The sequence below is a fragment of the Herpailurus yagouaroundi genome, unplaced genomic scaffold, assembly GCF_014898765.1.
Source record: "Herpailurus yagouaroundi ecotype Mexico unplaced genomic scaffold, PumYag 165, whole genome shotgun sequence".
NCBI classification, from domain to species: domain Eukaryota; kingdom Metazoa; phylum Chordata; class Mammalia; order Carnivora; family Felidae; genus Herpailurus; species Herpailurus yagouaroundi.
In genome coordinates this window covers 18,583,483-18,595,364 of record NW_024412406.1, presented here as the reverse complement: position 1 = coordinate 18,595,364, position 11,882 = coordinate 18,583,483, and the positions used below count along the sequence as shown (strand labels likewise).

At 38.7% G+C, this 11,882-nt stretch overlaps 1 long non-coding RNA gene across 2 annotated transcripts; it reads right to left on the bottom strand.

Annotated features, from left to right (window-relative positions):
- Positions 1-2,790: 2,790 nt before the first annotated feature.
- LOC121038188 (uncharacterized) lies at positions 2,791-8,322 on the bottom strand. 2 transcript variants are annotated; one of them, XR_005794211.1, is made up of 3 exons: positions 7,429-8,322; positions 5,597-5,716; positions 2,791-3,962 (listed from the first exon to the last, which is right to left on the bottom strand). It is a non-coding gene; the product is annotated as an uncharacterized LOC121038188 (long non-coding RNA). The 2 variants fall into 2 exon arrangements; XR_005794210.1 differs by lacking the exon at positions 2,791-3,962 and having other exon boundaries at positions 4,126-5,716.
- Between the last annotated feature and the right edge of the window lie 3,560 nt (positions 8,323-11,882).

The following is an 11,882-nucleotide window of genomic DNA, read 5'->3' as shown; positions in this document are numbered from 1 at the left end:
CTCAATAAAAACTGGAAAAAATAATAAAAAATAAAATGAAGCCTAAAATAATTATATTACAGGGGCATCTGGGTGTTAAGTGTCTGACTCTTGGTTTCATCTCACAGCTTCAGGGGTTTGAACCCCACATCAGGCTCTGTGCTAGCAGCCTGCACAGAGCCTGTTCGGGATTCTCTCTCTCTGCCTCTCCCCCACTCGTGCTGTCTCTGTCTCTCTCAAAATAAATAAATAAACTTAAAAAAATTAATAATAATTATATTACATGATTTATAATAAGATTATATATTCATATTTCATAACTATAATAATTTACATCCTATTTTTATTTCTAATTTTAGAACTGACACAAAGCATGAATGATTACATTTTGTGATCATAGTTAAAAACCAATGTATGGGGCGCCTGGGTGGCGCAGTCGGTTAAGCGTCCGACTTCAGCCAGGTCACGATCTCACGGTCCGAGAGTTCGAGCCCCGCGTCGGGCTCTGGGCTGATGGCTCAGAGCCTGGAGCCTGTTTCCGATTATGTGTCTCCCTCTCTCTCTGCCCCTCCCCTGTTCATGCTCTGTCTCTCTCTGTCCCAAAAATAAATAAACGTTGAAAAAAAAAATTAAAAAAAAAAAAAAACAATGTAAATATAATAAACCATGTAATGAATTAATGACAAAAGTAGTGAAATAGATGACAGAATTTGGAAGATAAATGAAGGGGTTAGGAAAAGGGTGAAGGTTACTCTGAAAGGGAAAATGACATCATCCTACCTACAAGGTATGTATCATCAGTTACCTATTGCTACGTAAGAAACATCCCCCCCAAATTTAGTGGCCTAAAGGCCAATACACATTTCTTATCTCATAGAATGTCTATGGGCAAATTAGTTGAGGGGTTCTGACTTAGGTTTCTCATGAGGTTGTGGTCAAGAAGTTGGCTTCAAGCTGCAGTCATCTAAAGGCTTGACTAAGGCTGGATGATCTGCTTTCAAGATGGCTCATTCACATGGCTGGCAAATTTGGTGCTGACTTTTGTCAGGAAGTCTCAGTTCTCTGCCACATGCACTTCTACTTAAGGCTGCTTGCATGTCCTCATGACAGGACAACTGACTTCCCCCAGAGCAAATGATCAAAAAGACAGTAAGGCAGAAGTTGCAACATCTACGCTGACCCAATCTTGGGAGTCACACACCATTTTTTGGCAGTGGTTACACAGATCAACCCTATTCAATGTCAGAAAGTCCATGAATACAAGGAGGTGAGAATCACTAGGAGCAAGGAATGGCTGGTTCCATAGGGTATTAATGGATACTTTCTGACTAAGGTTGTTGGAATAAAGAATAGATGTTTAAGCATATTATTTAAAGTTCTAAAAGTAACCACCTCCAAAAGAACACAAAATCATATAACTAAGAAACTCAAGGGAAGAGGTGGGAATGGGGAGAAGGGGGGAGTCATCTTCCCCATGAGGACATTGATTAACATAGCCTAAAGTTGATACATCAAGAAACAGAGAAGAGGTGCCTGGGTGATTTAGTCAGTTGAGCCACTCAGACCCTTGATTTCAGCTCAGGTAATGATACCACACTTTGTGGGATTGCTGAGCTCTGTGCTGACAGCATGGAGCCTGCTTGAGATTCTCTCTCTCCTTTTCTCTCTCTGCCCCTTGCCTGCTTATGCGCACTCTCTCTCTTTCAAAAATAAATAAATAAACACTTTTAAAAATGGATATATATGAATATTATTTACTCTGGTGATAGCCACCCTTAGAATGAAAAATAGGGGCATGTGGGTGGCTCAGTTGGTTGGGTGTCTGACTTCAGCCCAGGTGGTGATCTCACAGTTCGTGAGTTGGAGCCCTGTGTCAGGCTCTGTGCTGACAGCTCAGAGCCTGGAGCCTGATTCAGAGTCTGTGTCTCCCTCCCTCTCTGCCCTTCCCCCGCTTGCATACTCTCTCTCAGAATAAATAAATAAACATTAAAAAAAAAAAGCATTAAAAATAGAACAGTTAAGAAGCGACTGCCTCAAAAAAGTGATACTAAGAATAGCATGGGAGATTTTTTTTTAAACGGTATTATGATACCAATCTATTTCTTAAAACTATGTGTATGTTTATTTAACAATAATGACTTAAAAAGTATAATTTTATCTTCAGGACGTAAGCATGTTTTTTCTATAGTACACATGCTAGGATTAACCCAGAAGTCCAAGAATCTGTTAAAATACTTCCCCTGCCCCATAGCTAAATGGTCACACTGACATATGCTTAATACAGCTTTTAATGCTGTAAAATAAAACACTGTGCAAACAGTAAACTTGTTTGGACTTTTTTATACTCTAGGGTAAAACAACTCTTACAACAATTTGTTTCAGAAATTAAGAATTTGCTTACTTCCCCCAAATGCACACTCACTTTCTTTAAGAAATGTCCTTTTTCATGTTTTGCAAGTCCTAAAATGCTGTTGAAAATAAAAACTTTTAGTGAAAGATTATATTCTTAAACTTGTGGTGCTAGGGGCTATTGACCATTTTAGGACCCGAATAAGAAATAGAAACTAGTTTATTGCAGAAAACCAATGAAAGTATATCGCCCAATAGAAATTTCTCTGTCAAACATATCTTTAACTAAAATTAACCTGGTGAGGGGCGCCTGGGTGGCTCAGTCGATTAAGTGTCCAACTTCAGCTCAGGTCATGATCTCACAGTCTGTGAGTTCGAGCCTCCCATTGGGCTCTGTGCCAGCAGCTCAGAGCCTGGAGCCTGGTTCGGATTCTGTCTCCCCCTCTCTGCCCCTTCCCCACTCACACTCTGTATCTCTCTCTCTCAAAAATAAAATAAAAACATTTAATAAAATAAAAATAAAATAATTAAATTAACCTGGTGAGTTGATTTCTTGGGTGGGAGAAGAGTGGATGGGATGATAGAGCAGCCAGCTTACTGGACCTCACCCCAGAGGGAACAGCCCAGCACTGACATGTAGGTATAACAGGGAAGCAGTTGCTTCCAAAATTTAGGATGGGAAAGTAGACACCTGGGAAATATTTTCCATACAGTATTTGGCCCAATGTGGACAGTAGGAATTACCCAAGCTGCCACAAAGTGTCAGACAAAACAGAAGAAAACTGAGTTAGCCTAACAAGTCTGTGAGGGCCCTAGGATCAATCTGGCATTAAGTCCCAAACAGAGTTAACCATCTAGAGAATGGTTGCTTTTACTCAGGCTTCTTTATGGATTGTCAGCCTGTCACATTCCACTTGTTTCATGAGCATCATCTACAAGCCGCACTAAAAATTAATTAGCAAAACAGATTCATCACTTCGATTATAGGACACAGAGAGTCTAGAGTCGGGAATGTAATGTTTGCCATAGAGCTTTCTGGCTAGAAAGGCCAGAAAGACAGGAGTGCCTGACCATAATGGGATGATTAATCAAAGTTGCCTGAGCAACTCTTCCATGGTAAGCCCACAGTAAAAGAGGAAGAGCTGCAAGGCATAGTCACAGTAAAGCACAGCTCCAAACAACGTGATAAAACTGTAGAAACAAGGGTAGAGAGGCCAATCTGATACATCAATCAGAAATGGAGCAGCTAATTTTACACACATGAAAATTTTATAGGCTAAGAGCTTCAACGGCAGACATTGACAGGGCCTAAAAATCTCACATGTTATTCCAAACTAAAGGACACTGTTAGACACAAATTGAGGCAGCTGCCAGTGATCACTCAGGGTCACGTCTGCTCTCCACGGCTCTCTTAACAGCTCCGGCCTCCCGCTGGCCCCAGAGGTAACACAGAGCTGGCTTACTCATGTAGTTCCTCCCCCACCCTGGCCGTGATGCTGGTCCAGGGTTGGACACTGGCCAAACCTGTAGCTGGGATGCAGACTCCATATTGCCTCTCAGAGTGGCGAGGGGAGGATTCTGGAGTGGCTTGAGCTTTGTTCCCTGCCATTCAGGGAAAGGGCTTCCACGGCAGTCTGCAGAGGCAAAAATGAAGTCAGTGTGTGCACAGGTTCCAATGGCATTCAAATCCCCAGATGCAGCCGGACCTGCGGCTGACTCTATATGAACCGATGCATTCTTTTAGCTTTAACTAAAGTTGGGTTTTTGTCTCTTGAAAGAGGCTTACTGTCTATCATATGTGTAAAATAGTTTATTGAAGAAACACAGCTCTTAAGGGGAATAAATGTAAAACAATTTTTTTTAAGTATCGCCTGAAGCTATACTACTTTTAGTCTCTCTCTCTCTCTCTCTCTCTATCTTTTAAAGATATGCACAAATTAAATTCCTTTCGGTTTTTATGGGAGTCAGCAAACTTTTTCTGAAAAGAACCAGATAGTAAATATTTTAGGCCTTGTGGGTCACATGTGATCTCTGTTACATATTCTTGTTTATTTTGCAATCCTTTAGAAAAATGTCAAAACCATGGACTGGAGTTGGATTTGACCCATGGATTATTAAAACAGTTCAGCTTTGAGCTTCAATCTCATTTTGGGAGAGGCAGGTGCCTGCCGAGTATGCTGGACGGCCAGTATGTGTGCTCTGACACTGAGCTAATTCTGAAGCTACTCACATAGACAATTAAGTAAGTCGAGGTAGTCCAGCATGACTACCAAAGCCAGGACCAGGGTGAGGAAAGCAAGGTGCCCAGGACACAAAAGTTAAGGGGGTTCTCGTGCTTAGGTGCTAATCCTGCATTTGTACAAACCTAGCACTGAGTGCTTCCCTAAATTTCGCACCATGATGCCATCCCTTGCCTCATCCTTCTCCCGCCCAGGCTACCACCATCTAACTGCTCAGTCTTAAGAAGAGGGGAACTGGCTGGCTTGCTCTTTTCTACATTTGTGGTTTGCTCACAAAGCACTGGGCTCTTGGCCCTGGCTTCTCCTGGAGCATAACCCACTCTATATATTCATATTATCTCAGTCCATCAATCACCCCTACCCCGAATGGGACCTGGGGGCACAGGGAAACCAGCCAATATGCTGAGACTCATGCTTTTACTGTGTGGTGAGTAACATATGCAATTTTTTTGACCCAGGAGTCTAATGTCTTCTGCCATCAGACACGGAGGCTAACCTGTTAACTTGCAAGGTAAAATCAGACCCTCCATAGTTCTTAACATTCATATCTGATGCAAAACCCCATTTTTGCATCCCTACCCCTAAATCCATCTCAATCATGGGCTGGATGGCAACTCCAGAACTTGTAACAGTATCGTCTGTCTTTGTGATACTTTCTCCCTTTCCTTCTTTAAGTCTGGTGTTGGAAGCAAGGAGGAAGAATGAGGGGGATAGAAATGTGCAACTGCTTGCCTGGTGGTGGTGATAGAAAGGGTCCCTCATTTCTATTGACTGGACTTGGTTCTGTCTTATGCTGGTGGTCTTCTTGGGCTACTGTCAGCTTCACCTCAGCCCCTTAAGGGAGGAGGAGCTTGTCCCTTTGACCCATATGTGATAAATGTCCTCAAAGCCCCTCTTGAGGTGTGTGGTCTTCTCATTTGACCTAGGTAATTGTACAGTTCCTGTCCTTCCTTTAACTTCCAAGTTCCTTCTCAAGGAGCCCAAAGAATCTCTAGAGAACTCTTCCATAGCCTGAGGGCTGTGCAAACCTAGAGCAGGGTGGCGGCTCCACCCCTCTTCTATGTAGGCACTCGCTCCACATCCACATCAAGGTCCTTTCATACTCTGCTGACACAGGCTTCTCTTGCTGACCTCTTGCCTTCAGAGACCTGTAGACAGAAGCAGATAGTAGTTTCTACGTACACAGACTGCCCCAAATTCTATGGGATGTATTTCCTGCTCTCTCTAGGCTTTGTTCATGCTCCACTGAAGTGATAATAACAGAAGGACCTGTTAGGACTTTTGGTTTCAGACTGATTGTCTTGAAGCCACTCCCCAGGTTTGGAAGAAACCACCAGAAGGAGAGGAAGAAGTCCTCTGCTACACTGTTTCCCCTTAAGGTCAAAATTTCACTCCCCCTTCCTCAGACTTCTTTTTACATAAACTTGTGGGTGAAGGAAGTGGTTAATACAATAAATCCAGAATTTGGCAGTGTTGGACAGTAGAATATGGGAGAATTTAGTACCCTTTGTTCTCAGCTTTGGGCCTTGCCAGCAATTCTTGAATAACAGGAAAATTCCTATTGAATATCACACCCACATTAATGGACATGATTAAAGACATGGGTCTTTTTAAAGCAATCTCTACACCCAACATGGGGCTGGAACTTACAACCCCAAGATGGAGTCACATGCTCTACTGACTGAGCCAGCCAGGCACCCCCTAGGATATGGATCTTTTAAACACACTGGAAACGATCATATGTGACAACTTTGCAACATTGTTAGGTTCCATTCTAAAATAAATCCCACAATGGGAAACTTTGTACTATTTTCATAGGCTTTAGTATATATGATGATAGCACAAACAAAAGCTGGTCTCAAATTTAAGGCAAACTTTTTTTCAAGAGAAATTTATAATACATTCAAACATATTAAACACAAAAGACAACTTCAGAAATTCGGAAAACAAAAATTTCCTTACTAGAATTATAAAACTGTTTTCTGACTTAATAGAGTGCTTTTATAGTTACTTCAGTATTCAAATTACTTTATGGTCCTGTGCATCAAAGGTGATACTACCAAAAATATCATTTTGTGTAGTTTTAGGGTTGGCCTCAGAAGGGTCTAGATTGTTATGGCAGTGGTTCTTAAATTTCAACCTGCATGCATCAGAGTCCCCTGGTGGGCTTATTAAAACCCTAATTGCTGGACCCTAGCTAGCCCATTTCTGACCCAGTAGCTCCTATTGGGTGGTGTCAGCATCTGCATTGCTAACAAGTCTCCAGTGATGTCAATATTGCTGGTCTGGGAATCAAACTTAAAGAACCACTGCCTAGCACATCATTTTCTAGCTCAGGACAGCCCAGGGGCCCAATCCGTCCTTTCTTTATACAGTTTTATTATAACACAGACACACTCATTTGTCTACAGATTGTCTATGGCTGCTTTGTTGATACAATTACAGAGCTGTGTAGCTGCAACAAACTTTATGGCCTGCAAAGCCTTTTTTTGGTCCCTTGCAGAATATTCACTCTTGAATTTGGTCCTTTATAGGAAAAGTTTGCTTATCTCTGGTCTAGAGTATCATCTACGAGTGCATAGCCAACTCTGCCACGTAGCCTCCTGGATTGGGCAAAGGATTATAGAGGATAACCATACAAGGCTGCTGCCATGACTAGGGCTTATTTCATTAATTATACAATTTTATTAAATTGTACAATAGCCTTGACTTTGTATGGGTCACTTGTAGCTATCTACAAACTTTAAAATATTTGCTCAAAACCTTGCTTTCTATTCAGGTCATTATTTTAATTCCTTTAATGAAAAAAAAAATGTAATGTCTCCATACACCTTGGAGGATAAAAAACTGTTGCAATTACCTATGTTATCCAGTAACAGAGGGACACTGGAAGGATGCAACATGTACTATAGCGGAGTTTACTTCTCATACAGAGATGTACATACTAGGAAAAAAAACATCATAAAGTCAAAATTATGCTTGGAAATCTAAGTCACCTTTAAAATACAGTATACAACATTTACAGACCATGTTGGAGGCAGACTCTCAATATGTCCAACACAGCCAATTTTTCCTTCAGCATTCAAACAGATGGCTCATTCTTTGGGTGAGCACCAGATGAAGTAGTTGGCTTGTATTTGAGGCCATCTTGTATAAAAAAACTTATCTTTAAACACTAGAATCACACCCTGCACAGTGAGAAGCTCACGCTGTAAGGCAGAGAATCTATGACCAATTGAGGGAGCTATAGATTAACATCTCCCTTTTAACACTCAGTCTAGGGGAATACTCGAGAGAAATGGTAGGCGGAAGTGACTGCATGACTTAAATTCTCATTATTCTCTATTATTCCTCTCTGGCCCAGCACTCCAGTTGGAGTCATAAAATTTGAATGTATGGGACTCCCCTATGTTCATGAAGATTCTGATAATGAAATAAAGGTGTTGAAATGGTGGCTCATATCCCACTCCTGGTACCAATTTCTGTTATTGATCGGCTCAGAATAAGAAACATCCTAGGTAAACTTAAAGGAGAAAGATTTAAGATATATCAGCATCAATAATGGCACTAGTACTTTGATATTTTTATCTCTGTTTATGTCAGGGCTTGTTAGCTCCAAAAAATCCAAGCTGAAAGTTGACTGGGTCATTTAATCACCACCCATCATCTCTGACCCCCGAAGAGTCATGGCCATGGCTGAGTCAAAACCATGGCAAAATGAAAAAAAAAAAAAAAAAAAAAAGAAAAAAAAGAAAAGAAAAAGGAAAAGAAAAAGAAAAAAAAGAAAAAGAAAAAGAAAAAGAAAAAACCATGGCAAAATGAAAACACTCCTATTCCACACAGACAAAGCTGCCTTGGGCTACTTTCCTCTGACAAAGGCAACTTACAGGCTGTCACTTTAAGGCTCCATCCTTATTTAGTACAAATACCAAATACCAAGCACTTCCAAATGATCACAAAGATTATTTGAAGGCATTATTCATTTTTCATGGTAAGTTCACATGAAGTTGTTTTTAGAAAGACAATAAATCCTTGGTTAAAAATTTTTTAAAGATTCTTAAGTCCAAGTTTACTTACATTCCAAATAAAATTAAAATGCTACCTAAGCTGAGCCTCACACAAATCACGTGAAGATAGATATTAACCTTATTTTGCATATGAGAAACTGAAGAGCACAGTTAAGTCACACAGGTTTTAAGCTGGAGCTGGACCCTAAACCGAGATCTCCTGGTACTTTAAGAAGCTGAATTAGTAGGTTTCTTGATAGGTAAGTCAACAGCTAATGTTGGTGTAATCATAATGGGAACATGAAAAGAATATAAATTAATTACTTTACAATTATTTTAACTGTTGGATGTGTAAGTCCAAAATAGGATAAGGTAAAACAGTCTGTGACTGGAGCAGCCTCCAGCCTCAGGAAATGTAAATTTTACAGTTTCAACAATTCATATTACAGGGCTAGTGAAAATGAGGAATGCCATCTCTACCTTGCTAAAATAGGATAACGGAAGTTTAAAAGGTTCTTGTACCTAGTAACACTACCTTTCCCTTAGCATATTATTCATCTATGGTCAAGTAAACCAACTGAATTGTACCCTTTTCTTGTTTTTGTATAAAAAATCAGAAATAAAGTTTAAGGCAACTTGGGTTCATTAGAAAAATGGATGGCTTAAAATTTTCAAAATTAATGTAAAGAATTCAGTATACTTACTCATAAGTCATTATTCATTTGATTCAGTTTAATAAAACGTAATTGTTTCTTAAATTTAGTGCTTACGGGTGGAGATTGTTTAGACTGACCAATCCATCTTCCATTAGAACATCTGTCAATGATTAAAGAAACATCTCCCCATTAATGATGTAGGACTTCATTATTTTCTAATAGCTACCAGAATTTTGCTTTGAAAGTTAATGAACATATAACATAAAAAATCTTCTGTCCCAATTTGTTTTAAAATCTGAGCCCACTACTGATTCACACACAAAAAAGTTGTGAAATATCTGATCTAAATTTACATATTTTATTAGTCGGCAAAATTATGGTACCATTGCTTGTATGCATTCAATATATTTATTATCTGTGTTTCTCTACTTGCAGTTTGGACAGAACAATTGTCAACATTTGGGACTGTCCTGAGCACTGGAGGACATGTAGCATCTTTGGCTCCAGTACACTAAGTGCCAATAGTTCGCTGCATTTCTATAACCAAAGCAGTGTGTGGGCACAATCCATGAATGTGTCCCCAGATGCTGTGAAAACACTACCTACCACTCCCTTCATCCCTTTCGAGAACCACTGTGACAGACATTATAGTAGATGTGGACAAATCTGGCAAAGAGCCAGTTCTTTGGAAAAGGTCTTTAGGAGACTAGATAGGTTCAATGCAAGCTTTAGCTTACTTTTGACTTGCTGACTTATTATTGAGCTGCATTTCATTCTCGAATAATACATCCATATGATATTATGAATAACGAACACTGTTTATTCTAGTAGATACTTGTGTTCATCTAAGCCAAAGAAGGGTTCTGAGTCAGAACTCTAAACTCAGGAATTGTACCCCTCTCTTCCTATCGTGGCTGCTACCTACCCCTAAGCACCATGTAGGATTTGGTCCTCTTTTTAACCTGAAAGAATAAAATACAATGGAAAATCAGGTTATCTCTATTTATAAATTTCACGTATCATCCAAGATTTTTCTTTAAAGCAATTCAGATTTATTAATATTATTGATTTTATAGAGCACATTTATGTATCAATTTCAGACTTACTTTTGTTATGCCTGTACATATCACAAAGATATTACACTACAGAGCCTTTGCACAATTATGTATATGAACTCCAAACCAGAAAGCCTTAACTGAATTAAGACCGCATGGAGGCAACTTTATTACGACGCATGTGAATCTGAAATCTAAAAAGTGGGTACAGAATCAATCTGCTTTCACACTTTTTCTTCAAAAATTCATCTGCCAAAAAAAAGGGAAGGGAGGCAAAATTTCATTAAAAAATTTTCAAGTCTTCAAATTGAAACCACTCCTTAGCACACAGCCATAGAATCTGTTTTATATAAGCTTGTATCAAAAATAATCCAAAATATCCATTACATTTGTGTATTTGTTACAAATTGCCATGTACATTATAGATCCGTGTGTCTACATATGCACATAAACTGGCTATATTTACTGTAATAATGAGATTGCCTCTATAGAGTAAATGATACAATAAATGTTCAACTATTTTGAATGGTTGCTATTTCTATTTTATGGTCAGTGATATGTCTTCATTGTTTTGAAAATGTAGACAACTGAAATTAAGTTGTCAATACCATTCTTCTACAGTAAGCACTAATAGGTGTGTTATACATGAATACACCCTATGCATTTCTTTGAATCAGGGGAAGAAAAATAATAGCTATAACTTGCTAAAAAAAAAAAAGTCATAAAATACCTGCCATTCTTGCTTCTAGTTTTTGATTAATATTTTTAATTTGGAGAATTTAGAAATATATAGGAAATGTGTGATACTCATTAACCAAGACCCATAGACGAACATAATCCCATGTCTATATAATAATTGGAGTTGTAATTTATAACAGATACCAAATACAATGCAAGCTTGTTACAAGTATCAAAAGCTTCCTCATCCTAAAACATTTATGTTTTGAATAGTTGCTAGCTCTAAAATTTTTATATCCATTGTAAGTATTCATTTGTTTAAATTTAAGCTTTCTGTCCATCAGTGCCTTGAGAAATTTTTAAACTATATTCTTGACTTTTTAGTATCTTTTTACTTTGATCATGGTCTAGATTGTAGATATCTGGAAAATCCAAACATTTTGGGGTATATGTGTTATTGAAATATTTCAGAACAGGTGATACTATTTGGAGCTAAAATAAATAAAATTTCAAGGTTAAGAAACTCCAAATCTATAAAGAATATTTGCCATCAAATAGGTGGCATGATGCTTGATGCTATTTAGGGAGGCCGGAGTACCCCGACAATTAAAACAGGAAACACACGAGACATAAGTGCAAGGGGAAAATGAGCACACTAAAAAACATAAAAAGCCACGTAACTAATAAAACAGCAAAGATATTCAACTAACAACTAAAATTTTTGTATGTAAGCTTTCACTGTCGATTTCAGTGTGTGCAGTTTCTGAAACCAATTGGAGAAAGAGGGCTTTCCTAAACTGAGCAAAAGCTTAAGATAACAGCTCTCACAAGTTCTTCAGATCTTAAAAGTACAAGAATGAAGTCCTGATTGTCAGCCTTGAGTGCGTATTAGCATTACTACAAAGTTGTTTAAACAAA